At 40.7% G+C, this 6,408-nt stretch overlaps 1 pseudogene; it reads left to right on the top strand.

Moving 5' to 3' along the window:
* Nucleotides 1-3,530: 3,530 nt before the first annotated feature.
* Nucleotides 3,531-5,465, top strand: LOC129478507 (ribosomal L1 domain-containing protein 1-like; annotated as a pseudogene).
* The last annotated feature ends 943 nt before the right edge of the window (nucleotides 5,466-6,408 follow it).

The following is a 6,408-nucleotide window of genomic DNA, read 5'->3' as shown; positions in this document are numbered from 1 at the left end:
ATTAATAAATTAGAAAACATACAAGAAGGATTAAGAAATAAAAACCTAATTTTTAAGAAAAACACAAATGGGAAAAATCTTATGAGTTAAATAAGCTTCGTACAAGCCTAATGGTGGGGAGCACGGGGTTGGGGAATGAAACTGACAAGATCGGAAATCAAAAGGAGAAATAACCACAGATATGAGAGAGATTGTAAAAAATCTTGAGTGGGAGAAAAATATTTGTGTCTGAGTGGTCTAGAATAATTTTCACTAATGTGAAAGATATAATCCATTTTGAAGTTAAAAATAGAATGGGAAACAATATATATAGTGAGAATTTTTTAAATAAATAAAAGCAGATCTATGTATGGAAAATAAACAGTATGAACAAAAGTCATTTCTAGGCATGAAATTACGGGTGATCCTGATAGTTTTGCTGATATGCATGGGTAACTCTTCTGTTGAAACATATATTGGTTTTATAGCAATATATATATTGCTATAAAATATATATTATATTAATATATTATATATAATAAAATTATAATAAGCGCTAAAAGAGAATTTAAGTCACTGAACAGTAACTGTTCGATGTAACATTTAAGGAAAGATGACTTTAAATTCCCCAATTTACTTTGCAGTTTCCACACCAACATGTTTGATTTTGCAGCAACATACCTGTTGCAATGCTTCATGTTACTCATATTGCTGGGACAATGGTAATACAGCAGAGTAATGATTATTTTCTCCTTCAATGAGATGAAGCCAATAGAAACCGAAATTTGATTATTATTTTCTCTTTTAGAAAACTTTTTTCTTTTTTTGAGACAGGGTCTTGCTTTGTTGCCTAGGCTGGGGTGTGATCATAGCTCACTGCTGCCTAGAATTCCCGGGCTCAAGGGATCTTCTCGCCTCAGCCTCCTGAGTAGCTGGGACTATAGGCCACACAACCATGCCTAGCTAACTTTTAAAATTTGTAGAGACAGGATCTCACTAGGTTGCTCAGGCTGGTCTTGAATTCCTGGGCTCAGTCATCCCCCCACCTCAGCCTCCCAAAGTGCTGGATTATAGGTGTGAGCTACTGTGCCCAGTTTAGAAAACTCTTATTATGAAAACATTAAATATGTACAAAAGTAGAAAGAATAGTAAAATGAACTCTTATATTCATCACCATCTTCCACAATTGTCAACCAATCTTATTCCCTCTATCCATTCATCCCCAGCCCCACTGAATGATTCTGAAGCAAATATCAAACGTCACATATTTTCACTCATAAGTATTTCAGTATGGCTCTCCGAAAGACACACATTTTTTAAAAAGGTTACTACAATGTCATTATCCCACCTGAAAATTTTAATGTCTTTTTTTTTTCTTTTTTGAGACGGAGTCTCAATCTCTCACCCAGGCTGGAGTGCAGTGGTGCGATCTTGGCTCACTGCAACCTCTGCCCTCCGAGTTCAAGCGATTCTCCTGCCTCAGCCTCCTGAGTAGCTGGGATTACAGGTGCCTGCCACCGCTCCCGGCTAATTTTTTGTATTTTTAGTAGAGATGGGGTTTCACCATCTTGGCGAGGCTGGTCTTGAACTCTTGACCTCATGATCCACCCACCTCGGCCTCCCAAAGTGTTGGGATTACAGGTGTGAGCCACTGAGCCTGGCCGATTTTTATTTCTTAATATCATCAAATATCCGGTCAGTGTTCACATTTATTCAATGGCTTCAAATTGTTTACAGTTTATTTCAAATAGGACCTAAAGTTTATCTAATTCATAAGTCTTTTCAATATTTATTCTTTCTTTTAAATTTATATTTATTTATTTATTTATGAGGCAGGGTTTCACTGTCGCCTAGGCTGGAGTGCAGTGGTGCAATCTCAGCTCACTACATCCTTGACCTCCTGTGCCCAGGTGATCCTCTGGCCTCAGCCTCCCAAGTAGCAGGGAGTACAGGCACATGCCACCATGCCTGGATAATTATTTTTGTGGAGTTTTTTTTGTTTGTTTGTTTTTTGTAGAGACAGGGTTTTCCCAGGTTGCCCAGGCTGGTCTCGAACTCCTGGGCTCAAGCAATCCTCCCTGCCTCAGCCTCCCAAAGTGCTGGGATTACAGGCTTGAGCCAACTGCACCCAGCTTAAGTTTATTAATTTTACATTATATCTGCAATTGGTTGATATTTGTCTTATGTTCACTTCCCTCTTGATAGAAACTTAAGAGTTTCAATATCTATGCATTAGACAATTCATTGATGAAATGTAAAAAAATCTATAAACGTAGTTCATTTTTTTAGTAAAAAATTAACATATTGACGACCCCAGGAAACTGCTTGAAAATTATTTATTAGTGTAAAAGTGATTTGAATAGGAATTTTAAAAGGAAAACATATATTAAATATTATGTTATGTATGTATATTGTTATTAGGATAATAATTTTAACGTCTCAGATTCAGCGAACCACACTCTTCTGGTTTTTTTTCTGCTGTTTACTCTGAGTCCTTTATTTAGGTCCTCTTAGTCTACCTGACCTCTAAATGTTGGGGTTCCTCAGTAGGCCGTTTGAAGCTCACTTCTTTTGCATCATTTTTTTATGAGATCACTGTAATACTCCTAGTTGTAAATGATGTCTTTATTGGCAAAATTGACCAAAAATAGTTTCACATAGCAAATACCAAAACAAAGTAAAAAGGAAAAATGACACACTGGCTTACAAAAATTGCAGCTTCAATCAAGAGTTAATATGTAGAGCTTCTTAAAAACAGAAAAGAAAATAATCAGCCAGGTGTGGTGGCTCACACCTGTAATCCCAGCACTTTGGGAGGCCAAGGTGGGCGGATCACAAGGTCAGGAGATCGAGACCATCCTGGCTAACACTGTGAAACCCTGTCTCTACTAAAAATACAAAAAAATTAGCCTGGTGTGGTGGCGGGCGCCTGTAGTCCCAGCTACTCAAGAGGCTGAGGCAGGAGAATGGTGTGAACCCAGGAGGTGGAGCTTGCAGTGAGCCGAGATCGCACCACTGCACACCAGCCTGGGCCACAGAGCGAGACTCCATCTCAAAAAACAAACAAACAAAAAACCCCCAAAAAAGTAGCCAGGTGTGGTGGCACGTGCCTGTAATCCCAGCTACTTGGGAGGCTGAGGCAGGAGAATCGCTTGAACCTGGGAGGCAGAGGTTGCAGTGAGCCAAGATCGCACCACTGCACTCCAGCCTGGGCAGCAAGAGCGAAACTCTGTCTCCAAAATAATAATAATAATAATAATAATCACCATCATCATCATCAATGATCCTATAGAAAAATGGGTTAGAGACAGGCACAGACTGATCATAGAAAAAGGTGCAAATAGTCATTAAAACGATAGATTCTCCACCCCACTAATTTGCATGATAAAATAATGCAAATTAGAACTATATTGAACATTTTTATCACTTAACAGCTTGGCAAAATTCCAAAAGTTTGACCATATACTTTATTGGTAAGGCTATGGGAAAGCAAGCACTCTCATACATAGCTTGTGGAAATAAAAACCAAATTCTAGGCGCATCTTCACGAGATGAAAACAGAATTAACTTCAGCCGTGTTGACACATTGCAAGTCCAGGAAAAATGATCATGGATTGCTTTCGAACAAGAATGAAAATGTATTTTTAATGGTGGTATTATGGAAAATTCCAAGTAAAGAACTGAGGGTCAGATTGGCCTTGCCTCATGGTATTCAATCACATTTAGAAGAAATCTGTTTATTTACCAAGGATGAACTCAATTCAACTCCTGAAAAGACAGAACAGTTCTATAGAAAGCTTTTGAACAAGCATGGAATTAAAACCGTATCTCAGATTATCCCCCTCCAAAACTTTAAAAAAGGAATATAAAGCCTGTGAAGCCAAGCTCCACCTTCTGAACAGTTTTGACTTCTTCCTTACTGATGCCAGAATTAGGTGGCTCTTACCTTCACACATTAAGAGACATTTCTATCAAACAAAGAAAGTTCCAGTATCAGGCTGAGGCGGGCAGATCACGAGGTCAGGAGATCGAGACCATCCTGGCTAACATGATGAAACCCCGTCTCTACTAAAAATACAAAAAATTAGCTGGACATGGTGGCGGGCGCCTGTATTCCCAGCTACTCAGGAGGCTGAGGCAGGAGAATCGCTTGAACCCAGGCGGCAGAGGTTGCAGTGAGCCAAGATCGGGCCACTGCACTCCAGCCTGGCGACGGAGCGAGATTCTGTCTCAAAAAAAAAAGAAAGTTTCAGTATCTGTAAACCTTCTGTCTAGGAATTTATCAAGAGAGATCAATGAATGTATAGGTGGAACCAGCTAAGTATTTCTAAAAGTGGTTCTTGCAGTGCTATACACATCGGTCACACTGGGATGCAGATTGAGTACATCGTTGAGAACATTGTTGCTGTCACAAAAGGACTTTTCAGAAAAATTGCCAGAGAAGTGGGAGAGCGTGAAACTTCTGTTTGTGAAAACTGAGAAATCGGTTGCCCTTCCTATTTTTTCCTTGTTTGTCAACAATTGGGATGAAGCCACCAGAAAATTTATGCTTAATAAGTAGAAAAAAAGCAGCAAGGAGAAAACGAAGGGAAGAAAATCTTGAAAAACAAAAGGAGAGGAATAAAAACAAAAAGAAAAGGCAACAGGCTAGCAAGCCTGCATCAGTCCTAAGTAAAGATGACGTGGCACCTAAAAGTGGTGGCACTGCAGTGAAGAAACCATAATCAAAGAAGAAACAGACTCCAGAGCATGAGAATAAAAAATGCGGCACAGGAAAAGCCCAAGATAAAGTGACAAATGAATCAAAAGATGAAATTCCACGACTGGTAACCATAGGAAAAACTCCAGCTCATGAAACTATACAGATTGAAAAACGTGCTATAGGCCGAGGCGGGTGGATCACCTGAGGTCGGGAGTTTGAGATTAGCCTGACCAACATGGAGAAACCCCGTCTCTACTAAAAATACAATATTAGCCGGGCGTGGTGGTGCATGCCTGTAATCCCAGCTACTTGGGATGCTGAGGCAGGAGAATCGCTTGAACCCAGGAGGCGGAGGTTGCGGTGAGCGGAGATCGCGCCATTGTACTCCAGCCTGGGCAACAAGAGCAAGACTCTGTCTCAAAAACAAAAACAAAAACAAAACAAGAAGAAAACGTGCTATAGAAAGAAGTCTCCAGAAAAGAGTCCTGATCCCACCACATCTCGTGGGAAGAAGAGAAAGGCCTTGTCAGCCTCTAAGACCCCGAAGGCTGCAGAGTCTGAGATCCCGTGGAAAGGCCCAGGGAAGAAGCCAAAAATTAATGAGTCACTGAAGGAAAAAAAATACTTCACTGGGGAAAAAAGCCTGAGACAGATACAAAAAAGCCAGAAGCCAAGTTTTTTACTACTCTTCGTAAATCTGTGAGAAAAGCTTCCCATAGCCCCCCAAAACGACACCAAAAACCCAAAGTATCCCAGTCGACCTAAAGTCAGTGATTCAACTGGAAGGAAACATTAGAACTACCTGAAGAGCTGTTTAGAAATACTGGGGTCCTGGCCGGGCGCGGTGGCTCACGCCTGTAATCCCAGCACTTTGGGAGGTGGAGGCAGGCAGATCACGAGGTCAGGAGTTCGAGACCATCCTGGCTAGCACGGTGAAACACCGTCTCTACGAAAAAATACAAAAAAATTAGCCTGGCGTGGTGGCGGCGCCTGTAGTCCCAGCTACTCGGGAGGCTGAGGCAGGAGAATGGTGTGAACCTGGGAGGCGGAGCTTGCTGTGAGCGGAGATCGTGCCACTGCACTCCAGGCTGGGCGACAGAGCGAAACTCCATCTCAAAAAAAGAAAAAAAAGATTTCTTAAAGGCTCCATAGATCCATAGGTAATTCTGACATATGATGTGTTATTTTAATAGAGGTTTATTTGAAATTATATATTCTGCATTATTTTTCTGTTACATAAATGTTGTTATTAAACAATAAGACTAGTAATTAATAGTACTAATGCGGGAGAAGGAAAGGAAGACTTATTTGGGGAAAATTCAGACTGCACAAGTGGCCTGCCTGAAAAGTCACAGCAACAGGCAAAAATAAAATAACCTAGGAAAAAAAATCTCAGGCTGCACCTGCAGACAGATAAGCAGACAGGGTCCAGCACAGAGGCCCTTTGTTGTTTGTATTAATAGCAAGCTCCCAGGAAAAAGTTTCCTCCTCTTTTCAGGCATATACAGGTTGGGAGCCTGCACAGGAAGGAGGGGATCTTACCTAAAACAAACCCACAGTTATATAAACAAGAGAAGCAGCGCTTTGTGCTTGTCTAGAGACATACCCACAGCTGCGTAAGATAAGGGGAATTGCACAGACATCTTTACTGATAAGTCACTCAAACTGTTACAGAGATGAGAGGAGTTTCTTCTCTTTTCTTTTTTTTTTTTTTGAGACAGAGTCTC

The sequence above is a fragment of the Symphalangus syndactylus genome, chromosome 3, assembly GCF_028878055.3.
Source record: "Symphalangus syndactylus isolate Jambi chromosome 3, NHGRI_mSymSyn1-v2.1_pri, whole genome shotgun sequence".
In the NCBI taxonomy this organism is placed as follows: domain Eukaryota; kingdom Metazoa; phylum Chordata; class Mammalia; order Primates; family Hylobatidae; genus Symphalangus; species Symphalangus syndactylus.
Note: the sequence above shows the minus strand (reverse complement) of the source record. Positions and strands in the feature narration are given on the sequence as shown.